The following is a 12404-nucleotide window of genomic DNA, read 5'->3' as shown; positions in this document are numbered from 1 at the left end:
AAAAAAAAAAAAAAAAAAAAAAAAAAATCTACAACTACACCCTGAGTTTCATTTGCTTAATTTAATGTTTAAGCCTTTATAGGGCCCTCAGTGAAATACTTTAAATATCTAAATTAAGTCATTCTCTCTTAAAATACGTGTATTTTTTTGTTGAATGAGCAGGTAAATGAGACACTTTGCAAATGGAATAAGAAAATGTACATTTAAAATAAGGGAAAAAGTGCTGCTTCATATTTCAAGAGCATAGAAATGCTTCTTCCACTGGAAGATTTACTTATTTACCTATTCAAATTAAGGGAAAATACACTTATTTTACATATTTATAAAATATGGATATTTTGATGGCAAAAATTAATGTCAGTGTAATAACAAGAAACGGCAACTTGCCTAACCATATTAAGAAAAATAATAAAAGTGCTTCTATAAGAAATTCATGAACAACAGTGAAAGAAACCCTTTTTTTTAGGTACAACATAACCTTAGAGGCATATTAACCCTTTAGCTTTACTTTGTAACTTTTCAATTAGCTTTTTACCTTTTTTTCTTGACCTGTTATTATTTTTTCCCTACTTAATTTACAGTAGATAATATATCATTCAATGGCTCATCTAATTGGTCAAATGCCAAAATAAGACGTACAGCCATGTCTTAGGATCTTTGCTTAATGGCTGGATATAGATCTTGTGCTTCTAGACCTCATTGATGGACAGGGGGACTCCATTTCTAAGGGGTATACAAGTGATCAAAACCCGTGACTTGCCCTATAAAGGGTTAAGCAAATAAGTTACATGAGAATCAAAACATACCATTAAGACAGACCATGTTAGCCACAGTCTGAATTTTTTTTTTTTAATATTTCTTATGTTATGTTGCATTTGTTTGTGCTTTTTTAAATATAGGCCTACATAAGGATTTTGGATAAATACATGTATTAACATTGAACTGTAATATAAAACATTATTTTCTGAGAATGGAATTATGCACTTCAGGTGTGTTCTGTCTAAGTATTTTTAATTGTAAGCTAGGATCTCAATTTCCTAAACAGATTGCTCCCCTTAGAGAGTTTTTCATTTTTGTTTAATAGGTTTCTGTCCTGCTATAAGTTGAGTTTGTTACACAGTCAGTGGCGGTTCTAGACCAAATGTTCCAGGGGGCCAGGAGGGGGCCAGCGTGATTTCATGGGGGCCCAGAAAAGCATGAAATAAAAAACAGGGAAAGGGGTTTAAGTAAATTAATGTAGCTGCATGAAGTGAAATCTCTATTTAATTAGCTTTAATTAAAACTATGTTCTTATTAGGTCAATATACATTCGTAATTAGGACTTTTACATATTAGTGACTTAATTTAAGTAAAAATTACCGTTTTCTGTAAAATCTGAATTAGAACTAATGAAAAACTGATAAATTCAGTTGTAGAAATTAGAGTAATTTGTTTTGAAAAAAACATTTTGCAGATGAAAACTGGGATCCTATCTAAACACCACTGAATCTATCACCTTATTGTTTTTAAATAATTAGTAAAACAGAATTTGTAAAGAAAAAAAAATGAAATAGATCCAAAGGACCTGTCAGTAACCATGTCTATTCCAGCGCATATCACCATTAGAATTTCTTTGAGTATTACGTCTTCAGTACAGGGGCCATAATAGGGGCCAGGACATGTTCTACTGGGGCACTGGCCCCCGTCAGCCCCTGTCTAGAACCGCTCATGGACATAGTAGCTAATTGATTCTCTTCCAGGGTGTTCATTTATTTACCCCGATTAACCTTTGCAACTCTGATCAACTTCCTTCTCTCTGCTGAAGAAATGTTTACCCAAAAGATGACACCACCACCATATTTTATAGATGGGGTAGTATTTGTTGGATGTACAGGGTCAGTTGGTCTCTGCACAGATTTTGCAGACAAGCCAAAAAGTTCTGTTTGGGTTAAATGGAAGGTCACATCTGAATCCAATACTATTTTTTGTTTCCTCTGTTTGGGAGTTCTAGATCTGGGCAGTAAAATTTTTTACTGTTTTTTAAGGATCTATTTCATTTGTTCATGTCCAGTATGAGAAACTTACACACGTCAAACATTATAGAATGATTTTACCCGGAACTAATAATAAGACTCATTAAAAAATTGAACTCTGATATTAATCTAATCTAATTAATTAAAATAAAATCCCTTTTTAAAAGTTTATGTTTTTTCTGTAGACATTTTCAGTGAGTAAGGAACGGGGGCATAAAGAGCTTCCTGCCCAGAACACCACTCATACAAGAAAGTAAAAAATGTCTTGTGGTAAACAATGTATGGGACTTCCATAAAGAATAGAATAGAAAATCCCTTTATTGTCCCACAATGAGGAAGTTCTGGTGTTTTCAGCAGAAAAAAGATTATAGAAAAAATGTCACACAAATATGGACCTTTAAAAATGTATAAGTAAATGGCTTATGGTTTTATAAGCCATATGGGCTTCTTTCATCTATCACTTTCTGTGCTTTAAATACAAGTTTGGTGGCATAAATGATTATTAATGTATGAGGAAGATTTTCATAAACAGATTTCTTCAATATTATTATTACTATTATTGTTATTATTATTATTTTCACAATGTTTTATTGTCATTACACTATCACAAGTACAGGGCAACAAAATGAACTCATCCCCTTGGGGAGCAGTGGGCTACCATTGTGGGGCGCCCGGGGAGCAGTGTGGCAGTTAAGGGTCTTTTTTCCATGGACCCAGAGTGACAGTCTGTGGGAGTGGGGCTCGACGTCAGACCTCAGGATTCCAAGCTCTATGCCCTATCTACTAGGCTGCCACTGTTAGCGGTACTTCATTTTTTTTTTTTTTTTATAAACTTTATTATTTATAATACACAACAATACAAAACTGCATTGTGTACATATCACAAAACAACAAAAACATTTGCCAGGGGGAGCATTAACAGAAAACAATAAAAGTATAATAAGAAATGACAAAATAATCTTGTTTAAAGAAAAACAGTACCAAAGGTGACAAAAATACCAGATGCCACAGTGAATCAACACAATAAATTATCTAAAATTCCAATTTGATTGCAAGCCAATAAAGTTGTTTTTGGTTTTTTATTTGTTGAAGGTCGAATTGTAAATACATAATGTTTAAAATAAATTTAAAAAAAAAAACTGAAAAGTCAGGTTTTTTTCTCAAAAATTTGCATTTATGAAGATGAAATTTAGCCTTAATAATTAATAAATTGATAAGAAAACCCTTCGCATTCATTCTTTCATTTTGTTGAAAACCAAACAGGACATGTTACTTCATTTAAAGTCTAAAGACTAAAGTTTATGACTTAATAAACTGTGAAAAATTTTAAAGGGTTGGGGCAAAGATTACAGAACACTTATGTGTTGCATTTGTTACACATTTATTTTCACTATATCTGCAGTAAAAAAAAAAAAAAAATGAATATCCACTTTTTCTAATAACATGTATTGAGATGTAATGTAAACACCTTGTAACAGATTCATCCTTTCTTTTCTACATAAGCAAAAGCCAGTCTCCAGTGTTTGTTTTTCTTTCATAGCATAGTATCATAAATAATCTCTGACAGGATAACATCATCACCTGTCCGAACAGGTATCTACCTTAGCAGTTTCTGTTACGGTAGATACCTTAACAACCTTTTCCAACGTTGTGAGTCACACTCTCACGGCAGAAGCAGTTGAGTCACAGCCTCAGGTCTCGTTCCAGATGATCTGTTTGAGAAATATTTTCAGAAGTTCTGCACCAGGAATAGTTGGGCTGACTCATAAATTTTCATCAGTTTAATGGAAAATTATTTGAGAAACACTAAAGAGAGCACCTTAATGGATCATATGTATTGCCAATAAGCCGTTGTTCTAATGCTTGGTGAAAAAATGGCTAATGGTCATTTCCTACATGCATTACAATGGCTATTTACATGTTTTTTTTATGTTTATTATTTATTTCACAGGGACAATGTCTAAGCACATTAATCTTATTGAAACAAGATATGTTTTATACCCGCTTTAGCTACTGTTAATCTGTAGTCCTATCCTACCTAGCTACCCTAATAGCAACTTTTCCTAGTCTAGCTGTAAAAGAAAAAATGGGGGGGGTTAAAGATTTTTAGTTTTTTTTTTGGAAGCATTCATAGCCTAATTAATATAATCTATTAACCTAATGCAATATGCCAAGGTATGGTTGTTACATGTCAGGTAGGTCGGTCATTGAACTCGACTAAGGTACCTTAGAGTAGAACTGCAGTCAGTCCCTGGACTGGCATGGCTATCACTGCCCCTACATAGTTAGGGACTAATTTCCCACTGGGATCAGCTTCATGGTCATGGTAGGACATTTCTTTGATTTTATTTATTTTTCTCAGGCTACTCAAAAGCCCACAGCCTGCCAAATTTTGAGAGGGCAATATTATTTCCATTACTATTGATATATATAGTAGAAACTTTACATCATCCCTTATACCTGTGATGGTTTGACTCTTCATCTGGTTTCTCTAGATTATTTGATCAAATATTGTCTCATCCCAGTATAAAACTTCTCCACTGCATAATACTTCCACCTCTGTTTTTGACTGTAGGGATTCTGTTTCTCCAAAGAGGCTGGAACAGGTAATTCCACAGAAAATGATTTCGATCTAATCTGAATTCAGCACATTCCTTTAGATGTTTGGAAGCAAAATTCAACAGGAGCTGCAATGATTATATTGTGGTTTTCTCAGTGGTTGTTTTTGGTGACATTAATAAACCTGTCCAGATTAGTTTGTGGTACAGCCTTCTTTTTTCATTCTCCTCTCAACAGATGGGAAGGTCTCTCATAGAGATCCAGTCTAAAAATGACTGTTTTACATTTCTTCTTTGTCTGCACAAAATCCTGAGGTTATTTGAAAACTATTTGTATTCTTCCACTGTAGTGGAGAGGTTGGAATGGAAGAAAAAATAATACATTTCAAATTATTTTACAAAGAGTGTACATATAATTCTATTTCAAAACAGAGACATCACTTTCTGAAGGAGTCAAGATCTACCCTGATTCAGAAACTGTCCGTAAGTCTATAATTCATTCATTGACACATTAAACAATGAATATATTGTATAAAATGCTGTATTGTTTGTTGAGGAAGTTTCCAGGTTCAAAATCTAAAACCTGCTTAACCTGTTTGTGTTTCTGCTTCAGTCTGAAATGGTCACTAATTCCAAATAAAGCTTCATGAAACTTAACTGCTGCCTGAATTATCCATGATAAGTAGCCTACGTCTGAAAGCAACTGGTCCATGTTCCAAAAAATCTAAAACTTTTCCTTTACAACAAACGGCTTCAATTTCTAATCAGTAAAATCGTCCCGCTCTGTGTCTGATATATAGTCCACGTGATGTAGTTGATGTTTTTAATGAAGCTCAGAGGTTCAAACTGATTGATTTTGACATTAATGCATTCACTGAAAAGATGATGCAGCCATTTTTGGCATTTACTCAATTATATTTAGTAACTTTAACACAATTGTTTTATGTCCTACCCTGCTAACATGAAACAATTGTATTAAAGTAACTAAATATGATTAAGCAAATGCCAAAAATGGTTGCATTATTTTTTTCGGTGTTTCTTTTGTCTTATCTTTATTACCAAATTTTATGTTTTTACTATATTTTTGGTTATACAATGAAGAAATGTATCTTTTCCATTCTCATCCATTTTTTTAGTGAATGAACTTGAAATATTTCTAATTAAAGTCATTAAATTTTATTTTTCCATGAATTTGTGGGAAGTTACCCTATTTCTCTATAGGGTGTAGATAAGTAGCTAAGACAAAACCACATAACTCCTTCAGTGTTTAGAAAACATTAAGCCTCATCATAAAGTGTTTGTCCTTATATGGCAAATACTCTTCATATGTTACATTTCTAGGGACATTGATTTTGTTTTTTAGAATGAGAGGTAAAGAAAAAGAAAAATGCTTAAAACTGACACCGTAACTAACCCTAATCCTAAACTTCTTAGGTATTTTGAGCTTTCCTCTTTGTACACTCTCTAGCTTCTTCATGCGTGAACTATAAGTTTGTCTTGGTTTTTCCCCAAAGTGTATTTTTCTTAGGTTATAGAATAAAAGGAGGGATTTGTTTTTGTTGTTGTAGCAAAAATTTCAGTTATTCAAGAATGTTTCCACACGTCAGCTCATGAGGTCAACTTACTTCTTGGGAAAATGACCAGTAAAATACAGGATATTATAATGTAAACATAATTTGAAATATTTTGACACTATTTAAAAATGCAGAATTGTGCATGTAACTTTTCAACGGTATAATATTTTAATAGACATTTTTTTTTAAATTCTACAATAATAACATTATAATATGTTTTTGTATTGTACATGACACTCAAGTCATTAACTCTAACATTTACATTTACAGCGGTATAGCCAGGAAATAAATGTATCTATTTGTTTTTTGTTTTTTTTATTTACATTCAACCTGCACTTCCCAAATAAATGGGAAAATTTTTATTCAAAATAATTATCCTTGTTTTTCCAAGTATTTCTGCTTTTCTCATATGTATTTCTGTCAGACTCTTTTATGTCACTTAGCATTTTCAGTTCCCTCAGTAATCATAGGTCCCTTTTCATCTTCATCATAACTACGGCGAAGATGCAAGGGAGTTTTCCCTTCCACTGCCACTACAAGCAAGCTCATTTTGAGGGAGCATGACCAAGATTTTTCATTTATCATGTATATATATGTGTAGGATGCACAGAGTGGGGAAGGACACAAGAAGACAAATGGGACGTAAAAGTGGAGGTTCCAGTATGTTTATAAAGAAGATTTTGATCCAATTCAGAAGTGTCCTGTCTAGCATGCACAGGTACAACACAATGTTCCAACAAAGATGTTGGAAAAGAGTCTGATAAAGGTTGAGAAATATACAGTTTTGAGAAGTAAATAAAAGTTAAGCTGTGGTGGAAAGGTTGAGGCTATAACCTTTTGTTTGCTCTGAGGATCTAGCTAAGACTTAAATTTTGTTTGCAGATAGGAAAGTGCTAATCCTTAATTATAAGACCAGGAAGGTAATAAAGCAGAGGAGACATGCTCTGTTTCTGCACCTGGCCAAACTACATGACTCAGAAATGCTTACCAAACAGAGGAAACAACAGTCTACCTCTGGTGGACAAGCTTAACACATAGTTTGTACTGCAGTTGAATACTGCAAATTCCAGAAAGTCATTTCACAAGATGACTCAGAAGCAAGGTAAAGCAGTGCAACAGTTCTGTGCAAACCTAAAACAAGCAGCAAAGGGTTGTGACTACAGAGGGTAAGGATAATCAAACAAGAGCCACTATCATTAGTAAATGCATATATGCCAGATTATGTACAGAGAACTCTACTTATAGACAGACAGGGATAATGCTTGCTTGTATGTTGGCGCTGGCATCACATTGTGACATGTAGAATGGCTGACATTTAAGAGTCTTTCTTTCTTCCAGAAAGAAAGAAGAGAAAATGGTCAGTCTTACATATAACTGCAAACAGAAAAATATGTGAAACCAACAGGATCAACAACAAACAAAGAATGAAATAAAGCAGGGATGATGGGGTTATAATAATGTAAATCCTACTGCATTGCTTTAGGAGTTTTATTTAAAGTGCAAACAACACAAAACGTTGAAGTATGACTAATAACAGCTTACAAAAACACTCCTTTAAGGAAGAAAGGCATATTTCTCATAGCTTCATCAAAAAAAAAAAAAAATGTTTTACACTGTGGTTGGTGGTTTTATGTCTAGCTACATGTTTTGCATCAAGAATCATTTAAATTAGATGTCAGTGTTTGTTCAGTCGCTGTGAGACACCTGAAACCCTTTTCTTGTCAAATGTTTTTTTTGTTCATGGCATAATTTGCATCGAAGATGAATTAGTTTTATATTTCAATCTGTGATACTACAAAAAAATCTTGTATAGTATATTGAGCTTAATTTAGTTACATCATGGAGACCAAAAATTATCCTTTTAAAGATGCCTTATTTCTACAGGGATCCAACTTTACAAAACGTAATGATTCCCTCTGTTCCTGCCTGAGAAGCTGCTGTGTACACATGTTACACTCTCCTCCGTTTGCTGCACTGGGAATCAGGGCTGAGTGACCACTTTGTTTTTTTGTACCTTTTCATATGGTCATATTTTAAAGGTGTTTTATATATAAGATCATTATTTTCTGTTTAGTTTCCTACTTTATTTTGGTGATATTTACAGTTAGTTATTTTTTTTAGAACTCTGTTAGATATTTCCTCTTTGCTGCTCCTGTCAGTGTTTTTTGTACAGCTTTGGTAAAAATATATATATATTTTTTTTCAGCTTTTAGCTGCTCTTCTTTCTCTTGCTGCCACAACTTCCCCTCAGGCAGTCTGGTTAGCATTTCTCTTTTTCTTAGCAACACTTCTACCCTAACTTACTATGTTGGCACTGGCTTCTCATTGCTCTCTGCTAGACCCATCCCTTGCCATTCCTATAATTTCCAGTTTCTCTCATGCCAAGATGTAAATTGGCGTTTTGTTACAATTAAGATAAATTTTGCTTAATTTTCTGCCTCTAATTCACTTGCAATTGGCTCCAACTAGTAACCATACACCAGTTTATCATTTGGGTTTCCTGTACAAAGTGTTGTAAACCACATACTGTAGCATGAAAGCATTCTAGAGTGCACAACTGCATTTGTGTTTGTCTTTGCTCGAGGAGTCAGATATCTTCCTAATCTAGTTTTATTTCCCATTTAATTCCATCCATTAATCTCCTCATTGGTCTTCCTTCAGGTTCTGGGTTCAATTCCCGGACCAGGGTCTTTCTGCATTGAGTTTGCATGTTCTCCCTGAGCATGCGTGGGTTCTCTCCGGGTACTCCGGCTTTCTCCCACATTCCAAAAACATGAATGTTAGGATAATTGGCTTCTCTACAGTCCCCTTAGGTGTGAATGTGTGGGTGAATGGTTGTTTGTCATGTTTGTCTCTGTGTTGCCCTGCGATGGACTGGCGACCTGTGCAGAGTATACCCCGCCTCTCGCCCATTGACTGCAGAAGATAGACACTAGCACCCCTTGCGACCCAACTCGGGATAAGCGTGCCAGAAAATGGATGGATGGTCTTCCTTCAAGCCTCCTGCCTGGCATTTCCAGCCTTACAGTCATCAGTGTAGCCACCATTCCTCCTTTGTACATATCCAAACCATGTTTTTTTTTTTTTTTTTGTGGGTTTCCTGTTTAGCCAATAGTCCAGGGAATATATGTCCCAGAGCTAGCTGATAGCTCAACAGCTCTGCTTTCACAAGCAGACCATTAAGAGTGTGTCAATAAAATTGTGCTTGATGTTTGTATATTAAGCTTTATTGAAAGCTATTTAGGGAGTAAAACCATATACAACGGATATAGAGATGGAAAGAGAGGTATACTGTAGGACAGATGTCTGGCCTGTCTGGGTTTATCTTGAAGACATCTAACAAAAGCTGACCATCTGATGATATCATTTCTGATCCTATTCATCCTTGTCACTTTTAAAGAGAACCTGACCTTCATCTTTGCTATCTACAGTCTTCCTTATTTCTCTTCCTCAGTTCCACTGTCTTTACATAATACATCATTGCTGGTCTTGCCATTGTCTTATACACCTTTTCTTTATTGCTTGATACTGTTTTGTCACACAAAACACCCGATACCGTTCCACAGTGGACCAGCTCTACACCCTCTGCAGGGTGCTTGAGGGTTCATGGGAGTTTGCCCAACCAGTCCATATGTGTTTTGTGGACTTGGAGAAGGCATTTGACCGTGTCCCTCGTGCTGCCCTGTGGGGGGTGCTCCAGGAGTATGGAGTCGGGGGCCCTTTATTAGGGGCCATCCGTTCTCTGTACAAGGATCGGTGCGGCTGCTGCAATAATGCGGATGCTGCACAGGTCTGTCGTGGTGAAGAGAGAGCTGAGCGAAAAGGCAAAGCTCTCAATTTACCGGTCGGTCTACGTTCCTACCCTCACCTATGGTCATGAAATTTGGATCATGACCAAAAGAACAAGATCCCGGACACAAGCGGCTGAAATGAGCTTCCTCCGCAGGGTGGCTGGGCTCTCCCTTAGAGATAGGGTGAGGAGCTTGGTCATTCGGGAGAGGCTCAGTGTAGAGCCGGTTCTCCTCCACATCGAGAGGAGTCAGTTGAGGTGGCTCGGACATCTTCTTCGGATGCCCCCTGGACGGCTCCCTCGGGAGGTGTTACAGGCACGTCCCATTGGGAGGAGGCCCAGGGGGCAACCAAGGACACGCTGGAGAGACTATGTCTCTCGACTGGCCTGGGAGCGCCAAGGGCTTCCCCCAACAGAGCTGGACGAGGTGTCAGCGGAGAGGGAAGTCTGGGAGTCTCTGCTTAGTCTGCTGCCCCCGTGACCCGGTTCCGGATAAAGCGGGAGACGATGATGACACCCGATACCTTTCTCCACCCATCTAAACCTGCTTGGACACACTTATTTACATCTTTTTATCATTGCATGGGACTTACGACCCCAATAGTTAAAATAAGTCACAGTGCAAACATCATAGTCTATCGAGATTCTTGTGTAGCCTTGTCTGCCAACCTTTCCATCACCACAGCAAAGGAGAAGGGGCTCAGAGCCAGTCCCTGATGCAGCACACCTTTCCACTGCCTTGAAGCTGTCACACTTATCCTGAACCACTCTAACGTATATTAGCTCTACCTCAGACTTCTTCCTCATAAAGTACCACAGCTCATCTGTCTACACTGTCACATTCTTCCTCATGGTCTACAAAAACAGAGTGCAGCTCAATCTGACTCTCTATCTACTTCAAAATCCTCTAAGCAAATAGTGCATCTGTAGTATTTTTTATTTTTATTTTGTATTTTTGGGGGGAATTAAACCTTACTGCTGCCTACAGATGCTCGCTTCTGTCCTCAGTCTGCTGCCACTAATAACTTCATTGTATGGCTCATCAACTTTATTCTTCTGTAGTTTTTACAACTCTTCACATCTCCTTTGTTTTTGAAGGTTGGTGCAAGCACATCTTTATCTTTACTCTCTCAGATGTAATTGGACAGTCTTGTCAAAACTCTACTGCTGTCTCTGGGCACTTTCATACCTCCAGGAGTAAGTAACTAGTCACTGCCTTTCCACTCGTCATCTTTTTCATTTCTTTCCTTATATCATCCATACAAATCTTTTCTTATCACATCTTCTGCTCATTGTTCTCTCTAAATTCCCTGTTTCATCATCTCTTCAAAGTACGCCTTCCATCTTCCAGTTACTATACTTTCCCTTAATGCTGCATCTCTTTGTACTCCTGGCGACTCAATCCTCACATTGCCCCACTTCTTCTAGCTGATCAACCAGCAAGTTTCTTTGCAACTTGTCCTTCCAGACGAAATGCAAAGTACTATTTTTTCCTCCATGGTAGTATTAGTTGTAGTTGTCCAGTCCCCTGAAAGCACATCCTCACCACCCAGAGCCAACCGAAACTTCTAAGCCACAAAGCTTTCATCCTTTTTCAGCTTCCCCCATTTTGTCCTCTGCGCTTTCTTTGTCCTCTTTAACTTCCTCACCATCAGTCATTCTGCACATCACCATCCTGTGCTGTCTGTCAACATCTCACCAACTACTACCTTGTTTCACTGAGTCCCTTCCAATTATATTCCCTACACAAGATGTTATCTACCTGTGTGAACCTGCTTCCCTGACAAACCCCTGCTTCAAATTAATTCCTACACAATTTCTCCACCAATCCATACCTTCTAAAAAAGATATCAGAAATAATGATTATAGTATTAGTATTTTCTACTAGAATTAGTAATTTTTCCCTTCCAGTAAGCAATAGGACAGCCTGGATGCTATTTATAGGTTTGGGAACCTCTCCCTGACTAAACGCTCCTTCTCCAGTGGATCTAAACAATTAGCTATTTCTGTGTGAGCTTAGTACAAAATTTACCATTATAGAAGAGCACTATAGGTAACCATTGAGAACGCTGTTCTGGCTGGGGGATAACCATGCTTGTTTCAAAATGTTAAAGATTTCGATTCATTCTCTCTTCTTCTCCCTTATGTCAAATACAATTTGTAATTTCGAACTGTAAAAAAAAGTTTTCTGTCAAAGAAAACCAAGGAGAGTGAACCAAGTTAGCAGCAGTCACTCCTGAATGAGTATCCAGCGTCAGTGCATGTCTCATTAACTTTGCAGCTATCCCTCATAATGAGAATGTATATAGTGAATGGAGAAGATTTTTTTTATTATATATATATATATATATATATATATATATATATATATATATATATATATATATATATATATATATATATATATATGAATTAACCATGACATCAAGACAGACTAAAAAGCTTTTTTTTTTATTTCAGACAGAAGGAC

Source organism: Cyprinodon variegatus, unplaced genomic scaffold (assembly GCF_000732505.1).
Source record: "Cyprinodon variegatus isolate N-32 unplaced genomic scaffold, C_variegatus-1.0 Scaffold90, whole genome shotgun sequence".
Taxonomy (NCBI): domain Eukaryota; kingdom Metazoa; phylum Chordata; class Actinopteri; order Cyprinodontiformes; family Cyprinodontidae; genus Cyprinodon; species Cyprinodon variegatus.
This window is presented reverse-complemented; position numbering follows the sequence as displayed.